The following is a 15,419-nucleotide window of genomic DNA, read 5'->3' as shown; positions in this document are numbered from 1 at the left end:
TCACCACCAGTATCACCACCAGCATATACACTGTTGGCATATCTCACCACCGTATCACCACCAGTCTATACACTGTTGGCATATCTCACCACCAGTATCACCACCAGCATATACACTGTTGGCATATCTCACCGCCGGTGCTACCAGCAGCCTATACACTGTTGGCATATCTCACCGCCGGTATCACCACCAGCATATACACTGTTGGCATATCTCACCGCCGGTATCACCTATAGACTGTTGGCATATCTCACCGCCGGTATCACCACCACTATACACTGTTGGCATATCTCCACCAGCCGGTATCACCTACTGTTGGCATATCTCACCGCCGGTGCACCATCAGCATATGCACTGTTGGCATATCTCACCGCCGGTATCACCACCAGTCTATATACACTGTTGGCATATCTCACCGCCGGTAACACCTGAGTTATGTTAATAGGCTGACAGTCCCAGTGTGAACATTCTCCACACAGCTTCTCTCTCATGCCTCTTGCCTCCATATCAGAGATATATATTACATATATTACACACATTTACGTTAGGCAACAGCGCCGTGTTATACACACGATAAACACACCGCAAACAAGCGATCACTGTCACGCCATTCATCCCAGAACGTTCATTAACTGAGGTAAACACAGACTGAACCGACGCAAGAATACTGTGGAACCAACACGATACGACATTGTATCGGCAGATTAGGGCTTCAACGAGTCCATTTTCTTGGACTCAAGTACTCGAGGGGTGAGACTCGACTCGGACCCGAGTACTCGAAATTCATATCTTTCAAGCAAACAATAGCGTAACTTGCATGACATGTGTTCCGATCACACAAGTGACTACTTACTTCATTCCGACTTCATGTCGTTATGTGACTAACATTTCCCATTGGTCAGAATCAGTATTTGGATGTTTACTGGACACTTGTTTTTTTTTCATCGTACTTCTTGTACTGCCAGGGGCGGTGGGGTAGCCTAATGGTTCAAGCGTCCGCTCGACACGCTGAAGACCCGGGTTCGATTCCCCACATGGGTGCAATGTGTGAAGCCCATTTCTGGTGTCCCCAGCCGTGATATTGCTGGAATATTGCTAAAAGCGGCGTAAAACCAAACTCAGTCACTCACTCTTGTACTGCCTGCAAAACGCAGTGATATACCGCACAGGCGGCATTTGGTTATTTTTCTCTCTTTTCTCTATCCAGATCAAGACACGCCCATACATTTGATTTTTTTATCTTTCTCCATGTCTATCAATTGTCAAGATAGTTACCTTATCATTTTAAGAAGTGAAATTTCAAACGATGTATAATATTTACTCTCATCTGCAGAGAATTGTAACAACTAATACCATACAGCCACACCTTATGAGGAGTAAACTATATATATTTAATATAGGTCTTAATAAAAACATTATCAGATGGGTACATAGAACTCAGTATGTCAGTGTCAATGGCTATCAATCTTCTTTTCTCTCAACCTCTACTGCAGAACCAAATGGCTGTGTTCCTTCATCCGTACTCTTCGTTTTGTATACTAATGACTGTTACTTGTCAATATATGACGTGCTTACTGTGAAATTCGCAGATGACGCCACTGTTATTGGCCTAATTTCCGATTCTGAACATTATTATTGTCAAGGCATTGACAAAACCGTAATGACAGTTTTTTTTATCAAACCTCTATTCAAAGTGTGTTGACCTACAATTTTCTATGTTGGTATGGGAGTCTGTCTCATTGCAACAAAAACAAGCTTTTCAAAATTGTTAATACTGCTTGCAAAATTTCTGGGGTGTCTTTTAAGTATATTCCCTTTATCTATGAGCGCCAGATTGTCACAAAGGCAACTAAAATTAGATTTGATAGTTGACATATTTGATCTCACCATTTTGAACTACTTCCTTCTGGACGCTGCTGTCGATTACCTTCCCTCAAAACAGAGTTCGACAGTCTTTCATACCATCAAGTATTCGTGAATGCAACAAATATTTTGAATCACCATCACGTGATTACAACTAGAATTATTCAGCCTCTTTACCTATGTGGTTAATTGAATTATATCATGTCAGTTTTATTGTGTAAATAGCATTCGTTTTCTGCATGTAATTATTCTGTATATTTTTGTGAACTGTGTATATTTTCATTTTGAGACAGTTGGATGTATAAGAATTTCCTCCGGGATAATCAAGTTACATCTTATCTTAATATTAGACGTTAACGGCCGCTCATGCTTAGCACATGGCAGACAGTCTGTCAACGTCAATAATTCGAGTTGTCTCCCCTTTTCGAGTCCTCGAGTCCTTGAAAATGGACTCGAGTCCAGCTAAACCCGACTCGTCCTCGAGTACTCGAGTACCCGTGGAAGCCCTACAGATGTATGTGCACTGTTCTTCAGGCACAAATACAATCATACAAAAGTTTACTTGTATGCGAGTAAGTACAGTATACAATCCTAAATCTATTCTTCTCTACAGTGTATAGGTTATTGTGTTGTAAATATTATCAACAGTTTTGACTTCACAATATAACTGCAGATTGCAGTCACAAGCATATTGTGTGTAGACACATCCCAATGAAAGGGATCCCCCTGGACTCGTGTTGAACGCCCTGTCCAATCTCCCACAATAATCACATCCAGTATTATACACACAGACCCTGACATATTGATGTGTGTAAACCAACGTGTGCGAACCTCAGCGTGTGTTCCACATGTTGATCAAGTCTATGACTGTGTGCATATTTTCCTTTCAAGTGGTGTTTGGACGGTGGCAAGTATATGAGGCATGTTAAGCAACCCTATTAAATAGGGCTTATAAATGTCAACAGTCTGGAGTTGAATTTTAAAAAGTTAAAAAAATCGAATATGTTTATGTAAATAATATATTTAACATACACCTGTGAGAAAATACTTGTACGTGTTAAGTATTGTAATCACACATGAAGGAGACCCGCTGTTACACCTGTGTAAGATTTAGGAGATATAACTATATTGTTAAATGAATTACTCGAAGTTTGGAAAAAGCAGGAATGAGAGGAATTTAATACTTGTAAGGTTTGTCGGGGTTGGATTACAACATATATTCGGTCAGCACAATACCAGCAGTCTGGCGTGTTACTGGTGAAGGTGTCTTACCTGTGTCACAGAGTACACACACCGCGGTGTAACTGATATCTTGCTTAAATCGGAGTTCAACTCTCACTCAACATCACCAAGTGTAGTAATGTAATATCAGAGGGTTACATCCTGTACACAATCTACTGAACATGACATTATACAATGATACCAGTTTGTTTATCCCGATAAGCGGGATTTCATTGAGAACAAACCTGTTCGGATAAACGAGGTTTTGCTCTATGCAGTTTTCTAATATTTATGTTATAGGACGTGTATGCTGAAGTTAGGGAATATAAAATATTTTGTTAAAAAAACAATACAAGTGTGTCTTTCTTAAACTTTGGCATTGTATTCAGTCAAGCTTTCATTTGGTTGTTAAGATACCAGGTACATATGACCTATGGTCGTCAAGATACTGGGTATATTAGACCAACGGCCGTCAAGATACCAGGTACACTCGATCAACAGCGGCGTAGAAGGTGTCTTCAACTCTACATACACACAACAGTGGGTTTAGATTTCACGTAAAACAACATTGTGTAACTTATGTGCCACTGTCGAGATAGTGTGCTTAAGGATATAGTAAGAGAGATGTACAGCCAGTTGAGATAATGTGCTAAACAATATAAGTAGAGAGTTGTCCAGCTTGTTGAGATAATGTGCTTAACGATACAGTAAGAGAGATATTCATCCTGTTGAGATAATGTGCTTAACGATATGGTAAGAGAGATATTCATCCTGTTGAGATAATGTGCTTAACGATATGGTAAGAGAGATATTCATCCTGTTGAGATAATGTGCTTAACGATATGGTAAGAGAAATATTCATCCTGTTGAGATAATGTGCTTAACGATACAGTAAGAGAGATATTCATCCTGTTGAGATAATGTGCTTAACGATACAGTAAGAGAGATATTCATCCTGTTGAGATAATGTGCTTAACGATACAGTAAGAGAGATATTCATCCTGTTGAGATAATGTGCTTAACGATATAGTAAGAGAGATATCTATCCTGTTGAGATAATGTGCTTAACGATATAGTAAGAGAGATATCTATCCTGTTGAGATAACGTGCTTAACGATACAATAAGAGAGTTTTCCAGCTTGTTGAGATATTGTGCTTAACGATACAGTAAGAGAGATATCTATCCTGTTGAGATAATGTGCTTAACGATATAGTAAGAGAGATATCTATCCTGTTGAGATAATGTGCCTACCTGTATATTTAGACAGGTAATCAGGGTTATGACAGAAACAAGGGGCGCGGATCAGTTCACAAAGATTGTTTGAGACATGCATGATATGACTGTCACTACCGGTGACAGGCGCACAAGGAACCCAGAGAGGGCTATTCATAGACACACATTGAGAACAGCCAACGGGGGTGAGTTTTTGTTTTTTAATTTAACCGTAATCCAGTTCATCAGTATTCATTGTTTCACACTGTTTGAGTTTTTCAGGGCACCGACAGTCATTAATGTTTGTATAAGACATATGGTATAGAGCATGTAGAGGTTTTCAGCCAGGAAGACCATTCCCCATGCTATTCCCGCCATATATCAGTATAGCCTATTAACCAGCTATATTCCAACATAACCGAGGTCTCCTTTACACACGGATAAAACATGTCTAGATAACAGTCATTGCATGTTTGCTACTTGTTCAATTCATTCTAATGTAAACACACTGTTTACTTCATAAAAAATAAGTTTAGCTGCAGTTTATCTTGAGCGACTGCTGAAAGGCCGAGCGGCGATGCATGACACTTGTTAATATAGACGACGAGCTGGGACTTAAGAGACTATCAGATTAAAGGTAGTATTATAGGCGTCAGGCCTTACCGTTTGTCAAAGAACTGGCAGATGTTGGCGACCTGTCTCCTTGTAAAGTCCGACTGGGTCCACGAAACAGATCAACACTGCGCAAACACACTGCAGTAACGGTAAATACACCTTGGGCGCGACGGTTATGTCATCTGGTATACTCCCTAATTGCCACCCCACTTAAGCCCCTGTGTAGTGGACTGTCCCGGCATTGCGACTGAGCTCATCTCTTTTTGAGATTTTCATGTGAACCACTGGATGAACCCATTGTAGTGATAGGGGTAATAGGTTGTGTTGTGTCGGGGTCCTAACCAGGTGTGCTGCATACAACGTTACACACACCCCTTCACGTGGGCTCGGCAGCTTTATAGGATCTGGTTTCACCATCTACCTGTATAATATGTAATTAATGTATATCTGTGTGTGAACAGAAGCCAGCGACGATAAGGAAACATGTCTTCTAACGCCCTGCATGTTTAGCATGAGAACAATTGCTCGTGTTGATGACATTATCAAGGAGAGGAACGGGATTGGGCCATGTACGTTTCGCCTGATTCCACTACATCAACATGTTTTTCCCGGTAAGAAATGCGTTCCCATGGTAATAGGAAAACAAACTCTCACATATGTCCGGCCTTTATCTGACCAGTAGATGCTGCAGATTCGTCAGATGCTAACCATTTAACATTACACCCACATCCAGACACGCCCTGCAGTCGACGGGAGACACCAGGAGATAACACGTCTACAGACTCAAGGGTCAGGAAGGGAGGGGAAGGGATTGCGGATGGGGTGTGGGGGTGTTTCTTGGTTGGTATTCAGGGTCGGGGGAGGGCAGAGAGGGACGAGGCTTCAAAATACTTCTTGAAGCGAGTAACGACAGTGTCATATTAAAATGGAGAGTTGTGATATAAACCATATTTACGTGATATGGAATATCAGGCAGGACATATAGGAATTTGGCGCGGGATTGTCAGGAACTGTGGAATGACGCATATATTTAGTGAGATACGGATACTGTGTATGGAAACACATCTTATTTGTCAATTCTTGAATGCGCAATAACGGTTATCTTTGAATTTGATGTTATCTCGATGTTGTATATCGTCTGTCACAAATTCGCGTGACATTAATGAACCCGGATGTAAACGAGCTGCTGCTTTGCAGCAAGGCCTATAATACGTTACATTTCAAGAATCAAAGTGAGTAAGGACAGTGAGACTTCCGGGACAGAACCGGAACCGGAAGTACAATCCACATCCCAGTGTGCTGTAGTAAAGGGCATGTTGTTTACACTGGTAAAGGTGTAAAAGTATTTAATCGACTTCTTCTGTTGGTGTTCTTGTATAAAATGCCTTCGTTCAAATCTATATATAACAATGGACGTTTCCAGCGGGGACAACCGCTATTCCAGTGTGAAGACGAGTTCCTGACGAGGTATCGACAATAATGTGTACAAGAGTGACAGGTTTTGAGTCTACAAGCAAGCTCTATCGTGACTAGGATCCGAAATCACTGATACATCAATCCTGGAACTGTATTATGAAGCACATGGAAATCTGTCTGTCTGTCAGTCTGTCTATCTATCTAGGCGCTAAACCGGGGCTCACATATCAAGTCACTGATGTACAAACGACCTCCCGAATACCTCACGTGAGCATTGAGGCCCTACCACATGTTTACTTATTCATCGATCTTTGCTTTCTGTATCTGACCTTTGGTAACTCTCGTTGCAACCTCTCACGTCGCCCAGGTAACGAGTTTAACTGTCAAGAGAACACACTAGGAATCATTTACTCACGACCTGATAACGTGGCTTTGTGATCAACACGTGTTGGAAGAGTGAGTGAGTTATTTGCTGCAGTATCCCAGATATCTCTCCTGTAATGTCATCTGTCTAGTCCTCCCCTGTAATATAAATCTGTTTAGTCCTCCCCTGTAATGCCATCTGTCCTTCCTCCCCTGTAATGTCATCTGTCTATGTCATCTGTCTAGTCCTCCCTGTAATGTCAATCTGTTTAGTCCTCTCCTGTAATGCCATCTGTCTATTCCTCCACCAAACTGTAACCGATGGTGCGATGTAACAACATCTTGCTCCAGAGGAGACACTCAGTACCACGCCCTTGTCGTAAGATCCGCACAAAATCGGATGGTTCATCTCATGGCTTCAAAAAGGCGTGGGTCGCTGGTTATAGTATCAACTATAGTGGACTTAATCTAGACGCGACCCTCGACACGTAACGTATAACAATACCCACACACTGACTGGAGTTAGCGTGTCATTCTGCCCTGATATCCCGACCTCTTGATCATGCTATTACTGAGTGAGTGTATTATTTTCCGTATCAGAACATTTTCCTGTCTTATAAAAATCAGACCTTCAAGTTATCTGCCACAACACAAAGATGTGAGGACATCTCATTGTACAGGTCATGTCATAACGCCCTCACAAACTTGAACCAACCAATGAAATGAGGATGCCGACACTAGCCAATCAGAGAGCACCATTCTCGAGCTTTACGGTCTAGTTTTTAAGATGGTGACTTCCGTTCCAGACTGTGCTTTGAAAACACTGAATGTCTCATAGATTGTCGAGATTTATGAAAATACCTTTTCAAGGACTTTGGAAAGCCTCTTCCATTTCTTTTTATCGATGTCAAGCGTTCGTAATCAGTAGCACCGTCCGTAACTATCTTTCGGAAAGCCTCATGCAAACATGTTCGAGGTTTGCATGATTAGAAAACAATCGTACTTTTACTTTCTGTGAAGTGACAATATGATTGGTTGTTTCTTCTGTCATGACTTACAGTGGAATGTCAACAGATCTTTGTGCAGTGGTAGCGAGCACTAACTGAGACTGAACGTCTTGTAATCTACAAACTGTCACATGAGTGAGTGAGTGAGTGTAGTTTTACGCCGAACTCAGCAATATTCCAGCTATATGGCGGCGGTCTGTAAATAATCGAGTCTGGACCAGACAATCCAGTGATCTGCGCAATTGGGAACCGATGACATGTGTCAACCAAGTCAGCAAGCCCGACCACCCGATCCCGTTAGTCGCCTCTTACGACAAGCATGGATTACTGAAGGTACATTCTAACCCGGACCTTCACGGGTTACTGAAAGTTCATTCTAACCTCGGACCTTCACGGGTAGACAAGCATGGGTTACTGGAGATCAATATTCTAACCCGGACCTTCACGGGTAGACAAGCATGGGTTGCTGAAGATCAATAGTCTAACCCGGACCTTCACAGGTAGACAAGCATGGGTTACTGAAGATCAATAGTCTAACCCGGACCTTCACGGGTAGACAAGCATGGGTTACTGAAGATCAATAGTCTAACCCGGACCTTCACGGGTAGACAAGCATGGGCTACTGAAGATCAATAGTCTAACCCGGACCTTCACGGGTAGACAAGCATGGGTTACTGAAGATCAATATTCTAACCCGGACCTTCACAGGTAGACAAGCCTGGGTTACTGACGATCAATATTCTAACCCGGACCTTCACGGGTAGACAAGCATGGGTTACTGAAGATCAATATTCTAACTAACGGGTAGCCCCATGACCTTATGGAGACAAGGAAGGGTAACCGGCCTGAGTTTCAGCCCTGCTGTCATCAACAACAACTTTGACAAGTGCATGCAGTGTTGTCACACAGTTGAGTAACCCGATCTCTTTACACAGTAACATGGAGGTGTTATAACATCAGTGTGGATGAAAAACAGTTATATAATAAGATACGCCTCCTGAGTACGATCCTGAAACATCTAGATGCACTGAGGACTTAAATACATCTCGGATGGATAACGCAAACGTTGTCAAGAGAAAGGGCAGACGGCCAGTAAGCTATGAAATACACAATGCCATTCATAGCTTGAACACGGGGAACTATGTACTGGCGCAGTAATATGTATTACATGTGGGACTATTTTGTTTCACGTGTTGACAAAAGTGGCAACGGCGGTGAAAGGCTCACGGCTAAAGGATAACACGTCCAATGGTGGTAAAGTGGCTCATAGAGGAACTATTTTGTCACGATGTGTCTAGACGCTGTCCTGGCTTCAAACAGACATTACCTCCTTTCGTCGCCAGTCCTATCCAAATTGTATATTGGCCATCATCTAGCAGCTGTCTGACAATTTCTGGGATCACGTTGCGGGATACATGATAAGGACCAAGACGTCCAGATCAGATTTTCACAAGTAGACGATAAGCTAATTTTTGAAAAAAGGGATACGTGATATTGATAGCAGCTTTTGTATTTCACTATCTCCTATACCTCACGTGTATGGACCGAGAATCGTATTCAGCAGAAAAGTAGCGACCCTTTGAAAGTTCATCTGAAGTCTCATTCAGTGTATTTGTACAATGGAGTTGAGTACCAAGGCAAACAGACATATTACTCCGCCACAAAAAGAGTCCGGTAACTCACGTTACAATATTCGCTGTGTCAATATTGACAGGCATCTGATTGATGGCGACGATGAAAGGATCCCAGTACTCGCCATCATAGATCACGGGGGATGTTAGACATTGTGCCCAGGTACCACCAGCGGGATGTATGCACGAAACCCCCTGAAGAGACGTGTAGCGTTAGGACAGAAGGCTTGTAACCTTTTCAATGACCTACCGACAATAAGTCTGTACGAAGCTAGAAAATCAACAGTGAATCGGCTCAATTATCTCACCTTTAATGTGTGTAAATATGGCGGCATGTTTGGTGAAGTAATTCAGTTCGGGTAAAAAGTGTGCTCTTACAATGAGAGCGACGGAGATGTGGGGGTATGTGACACACGTGAGGAGAGTATCGGGAATGAGAACGTATCCAGTCAGTGAAGTTTCACATGGGTCCGCTCCACTGAAAGTAGATAAACAGCGATGCGACTACGTGATAAATGGTCACCCTCACATTCTCAGTTTAGTTCGTTGTAACCGGAGTTCCTGATACGACTAAAATCTATAGTAAGTGGCAGGGACCAAAAAATAATTCGTTATATCCGTCAGTTCGGTATAACCGGAGTTCCTAATACCACTAAAATCTACAGCAAGTGGCAGGGACCAGAAAATAGTTCGTTATATCCGTCAGTTCGGTATAACCGGAGTTCCTGATACGACTAAAATCTACAGCAAGTGGCAGGGACCACAAAATATACAGTTCGTGTTCGTTATAAGCCTAGTTTGCTGCGTCTACCCCGGTTTGACCATTCTTGGCTGAGTGAGTGAGTTAGTTGAATAAAACGCCGCTTTGACAGCATTCCAGTAACATCACCACGCGTCAGCTTCATGAGTAAGAAAGCCAAAGGTGATCTTACCACTCTGGTTAAGCTCACAAGCCAGAGTTTGGAGGAGAAAATCTCGGCGAAACGGGATTGAAAACTATGACAAATGGATCCTGGCACGGCTAAGGCAGGTACCTCTGCAAGGTGTATTACAGTGTTTCAGACGTGGCCCATGAGCCGAAGGGGAGAAAATGGAGTGTTTGGCCTATTCAGCAGTACACGATAACGGGGTGTGCGTTACTGAATATGATTGCAGTTCAAACTCGAAAATGATTTTTTCCGGGCTTGTGCTTTTCAATTTGTCAATAATAATCAGATCAAAAGAGTCAGTCTGTGCACTTAATAGTATTACGTACACGGCCTCAATTCAGCAGAAAAGACCAGGGTCCCTTGCGTTCTACGTTCAACAATAAGACCTGCGTTTCAAAAGATTCCCTTGAAGGTTCCAGTTAGTTGTGTCTTAGAGGTGAACATGGCGAGTTCATTGTTTCTCCTGTCATGATACTATTTTCAGCTTATATAAACTGATTCACTGCTCGACGTCTGAGAGGATCCCAATCAGCCCACGGAACTTGCTCCTTAACATTTTCAGAGAGTGACAAATTCGTCGGTCTCTATATAGCTACTCTGCGGCATAAAACCTTGTTTGCATGTCAGTCATGAACACTGCTATATGTTTCTGTTTACGTCATCACACTCTCCACACCTACATTTGTCTCGAGAGAGAGCACCTGTAACCGCCACAGACTTGATGGGTGTGGCCCCTATAACTCTTCCCCGCTGGCTGGTGCGAACGCTGCATCAAGAGCGCCAAGTAGTGACCACCCCACCCCAACTCCCTCTCCCAGCCAGTCGTGGCTGCACCTCCCCCACCCTAGCCATGACTGGGCCCACCGTGCAGCAGGATATCGAATGTATTACACAGGAAAGTGACACTCCATTGATAGGAACAATATGTCGGAGAATTTCTTAAAAGCTTATTTTTTTCTTAAACAATGTCTCTTTTATTACTGGTATATTCCATGTCAATCTCATGTTGTTAATGTTGACAACGTTCTGGGGTAAACAGGCGGGGCCACATCCGGGTAACGGAGGGGAGTTCTAATACGGAGTTTCCTGGAGTTTCCCCGCAGGATTGCATTTATTGGCACCAACAAGCTTGTTATTACTAGTGGGGCATACTTGGTTTGTCTTGTAGTTCTGAGGCCCTGGGCCATACTGGGTTAGCCTTGCAGTGGGGCCCTGGGTCATACTGGGTTAGCCTTGCAGTGGGGTCCTGGGCCATACTGGGTTAGCCTTGCAGTGGGGCCCTGGGCCATACTGGGTTAGCCTTGCAGTGGGGTCCTGGGGCCATACTGGGTTAGCCTTGCAGTGGGGTCCTGGGCCATACTCGGTTAGCCTTGCAATACTGGAGCCCCGAGCCATACTGGGTTAGCCTTGCAGTGGGGCCCTGGGCCATACTGGGTTAGCCTTGCTGTGTTGTGGCTCTTAGTGGAGTAAGGATCCGCTGATCCTTAGTTCGAGTCCCAGGTGCTCCTTTGTTGTGACCATTGAATAGAAGACACGCCCTGACAGTGTGGTGTTCAAAGTAACTTTAAACCCACAATATATTCCAAGGAAGTAAATCCGGCTGGTACAATAATCTTTGTGTCGATGATGTATGAAAGCGGCCAGGTTACGTACGTGTATGTTGGCACTACAAGCCAGCCATACAGACCGTGAGACGATTTACAATGTTTGATTGTATCTGAGCACCGCCATTGAAATATCTAACGGTCACCGTATCAGTTGACTCGAATGGACTCACTCGGTAGGAAAATGACACAATCCAACTTGAGAAATACACATATTTTAATGTCTGTCATCAGTATCCCAAGCTATCTACATGTTTATTGCAGAAGGTTTCACGTCTCGGGGCTGTCTAACACTCAATAGGGACGCCTTGGTCTCAGACCTCCTTCAACATCCTATTAACTGAAACGTGTTAGTTCCGAGATACTTCTTTAGATTGTAACGTTAGTGATCACAATTAAACATTTAATAAAAACACATATCCACTTTTATATTTACGTCTTTGTTTGTTTAAAATCTGAGCTATGATTTCTTTTATATTCCAGATGAAAGAACCTATTTAGAGTTCATCCAGACAGCCCGGGAGACACATTGTTGTTTAAACCGGTCTGGGTTAGTAAGAGAAGAGAGGTGCCCCGCCCACAGTGTTTAAACCAGTCTGGGTGATAAACAGAAGGCAGGTGCCCCCGAGTAAACACTTTCTACAAATGAGACGATTAAATCCAGATTACTTTGAAATCTTGATAAAACAAGGGTATAGGTATCTAACTCACACTATTGATGATGTTCCACAGACTGTACAATAGGTATCTAACTCACACTATTGATGATGTTCCACAGACTGTACAATAGGTATCTAACTCACACTATTGATGATGTTCCACAGACTGTACAATAGATATCTAACTCACACTATTGATGATGTTCCACAGACTGTACAATAGGTATCTAACTCACACTATTGATGATGTTCCACAGACTGTACAATAGATGTATCTAACTAGGTATCACACTATTGATGATGTTCCACAGACTGTACAATAGGTATCTAACTCACACTATTGATGATGTTCCACAGACTGTACAATAGGTATCTAACTCACACTATTGATGATGTTCCACAGACTGTACAATAGGTATCTAACTCACACTATTGATGATGTTCCACAGACTGTACAATAGGTATCTAACTCACACTATTGATGATGTTCCACAGACTGTACAATAGGTATCTAACTCACACTATTGATGATGTTCCACAGACTGTACAATAGGTATCTAACTCACACTATTGATGATGTTCCACAGACTGTACAATAGGTATCTAACTCACACTATTGATGATGTTCCACAGACTGTACAAGTCTGTTCCACAGACTGTACAATAGCCTAACTCACACTATTGATGATGTTCCACAGACTGTACAATAGGTATCTAACTCACACTATTGATGATGTTCCACAGACTGTACAATAGGTATCTAACTCACACTATTGATGATGTTCCACAGACTGTACAATAGGTATCTAACTCACACTATTGATGATGTTCCACAGACTGTACAATAGGTATCTAACTCACACTATTGATGATGTTCCACAGACTGTACAATAGGTATCTAACTCACACTATTGATGATGTTCCACAGACTGTACAATAGCATATCTAACTCACACTATTGATGATGTTCCACAGACTGTACAATAGGTATCTAACTCACACTATTGATGATGTTCCACAGACTGTACAATAGGTATCTAACTCACACTATTGATGATGTTCCACAGACTGTACAATAGGTATCTAACTCACACTATTGATGATGTTCCACAGACTGTACTGTACAATAGGTAAACCCACACTAGGATATCTAACTCACACTATTGATGATGTTCCACAGACTGTACAATAGGTATCTAACTCACACTATTGATGATGTTCCACAGACTGTACAATAGGTATCTAACTCACACTATTGATGATGTTCCACAGACTGTACAATAGATATCTAACTCACACTATTGATGATGTTCCACAGACTGTACAATAGGTATCTAACTCACACTATTGATGATGTTCCACAGACTGTACAATAGGTATCTAACTCACACTATTGATGATGTTCCACAGACTGTACAATAGGTATCTAACTCACACTATTGATGATGTTCCACAGACTGTACAATAGGTATCTAACTCACACTATTGATGATGTTCCAGATATCTAACTCACTATATTGATGATGTTCCACAGACTGTACAATAGGTATCTAACTCACACTATTGATGATGTTCCACAGACTGTACAATAGGTATCTAACTCACACTATTGATGATGTTCCACAGACTGTACAATAGGTATCTAACCCACACTATTGATGATGTTCCACAGACTGTACAATAGGTATCTAACTCACACTATTGATGATGTTCCACAGACTGTACAATAGGTATCTAACTCACATATTGATGATGTTCCACAGACTGTACAATAGGTATCTAACTCCACAGACTGTGTACTATTGATGATGTTCCACAGACTGTACAATAGGTATCTAACTCACACTATTGATGATGTTCCACAGACTGTACAATAGGTATCTAACTCACACTATTGATGATGTTCCACAGACTGTACAATAGGTATCTAACTCACACTATTGATGATGTTCCACAGACTGTACAATAGGTATCTAACTCACACTATTGATGATGTTCCACAGACTGTACAATAGGTATCTAACTCACACTATTGATGATGTTCCACAGACTGTACAATAGGTATCTAACTCACACTATTGATGATGTTCCACAGACTGTACAATAGGTATCTAACTCACACTATTGATGATGTTCCACAGACTGTACAATAGGTATCTAACTCACACTATTGATGATGTTCCACAGACTGTACAATAGGTATCTAACTCACACTATTGATGATGTTCCACACTGTATTGATGATGATGATGTTCCACACTGTACAATAGGTATCTAACTCACACTATTGATGATGTTCCACAGACTGTTCCACTAACTCACACTGATGATGTTCCACAGACTGTATCTAACTCACACTATTGATGATGTTCCACAGACTGTACAATAGGTATCTAACCCACACTATTGATGATGTTCCACAGACTGTACAATAGGTATCTAACTCACACTATTGATGATGTTCCACAGACTGTGCAATAGCCTAACTCACACCAACCTAGGTGGTACCACAGACAATGCCAGGTCTAACAGATACCTACTGCTGGGTACCACGTATTGTACAGGACGTATTTAACACTCTCGGTATTTACCCCATCAGACAGATTACTTTATCGGTGATGTCGGTCCGGCCATTGCCATGGAGATCTGTGCATGATAAATGGCAGCCACAAATAGTCTCACAGCATCACACAGGAAAAATAAAAATATTGCTAGAAATACGATCATTTTGTTGCGTTGTTGGACATGTAGTTACACCTGTTCCCATGGGGGCTCACCAGCAACACCTGTGTCAGACTAAATCGGTACAGGTTTGATGGAGGTGGGATGAGTTGTTAGGAATACATTACCCGAGATGAAAGTCCTACTTGAGGAACGAGTAGCCGAGGGTCCGATAAC

The 15,419-nt window shown here is 42.1% G+C and overlaps 1 protein-coding gene across 2 annotated transcripts in view; it reads right to left on the bottom strand.

Moving 5' to 3' along the window:
* Positions 1-5,158, bottom strand: part of LOC124272721 (transforming growth factor-beta-induced protein ig-h3-like) — a 62,090-nt gene extending 56,932 nt beyond the window's left edge. For both annotated transcript variants that reach the window (XM_046707918.1, XM_046707919.1), the window contains exon 1: positions 4,961-5,158. The gene's annotated coding sequence lies outside the window, so the exon portion shown is untranslated. The remainder of the gene's footprint in view (positions 1-4,960) is intronic.
* Between the last annotated feature and the right edge of the window lie 10,261 nt (positions 5,159-15,419).

This window comes from Haliotis rubra, unplaced genomic scaffold, assembly GCF_003918875.1.
Source record: "Haliotis rubra isolate DU_JTF1 unplaced genomic scaffold, ASM391887v1 Scf172, whole genome shotgun sequence".
In the NCBI taxonomy this organism is placed as follows: Eukaryota; Metazoa; Mollusca; class Gastropoda; order Lepetellida; family Haliotidae; genus Haliotis; species Haliotis rubra.
The sequence above is the reverse complement of the archived record's forward strand: the minus strand, read 5'-3'. Positions and strand labels throughout refer to the sequence as shown.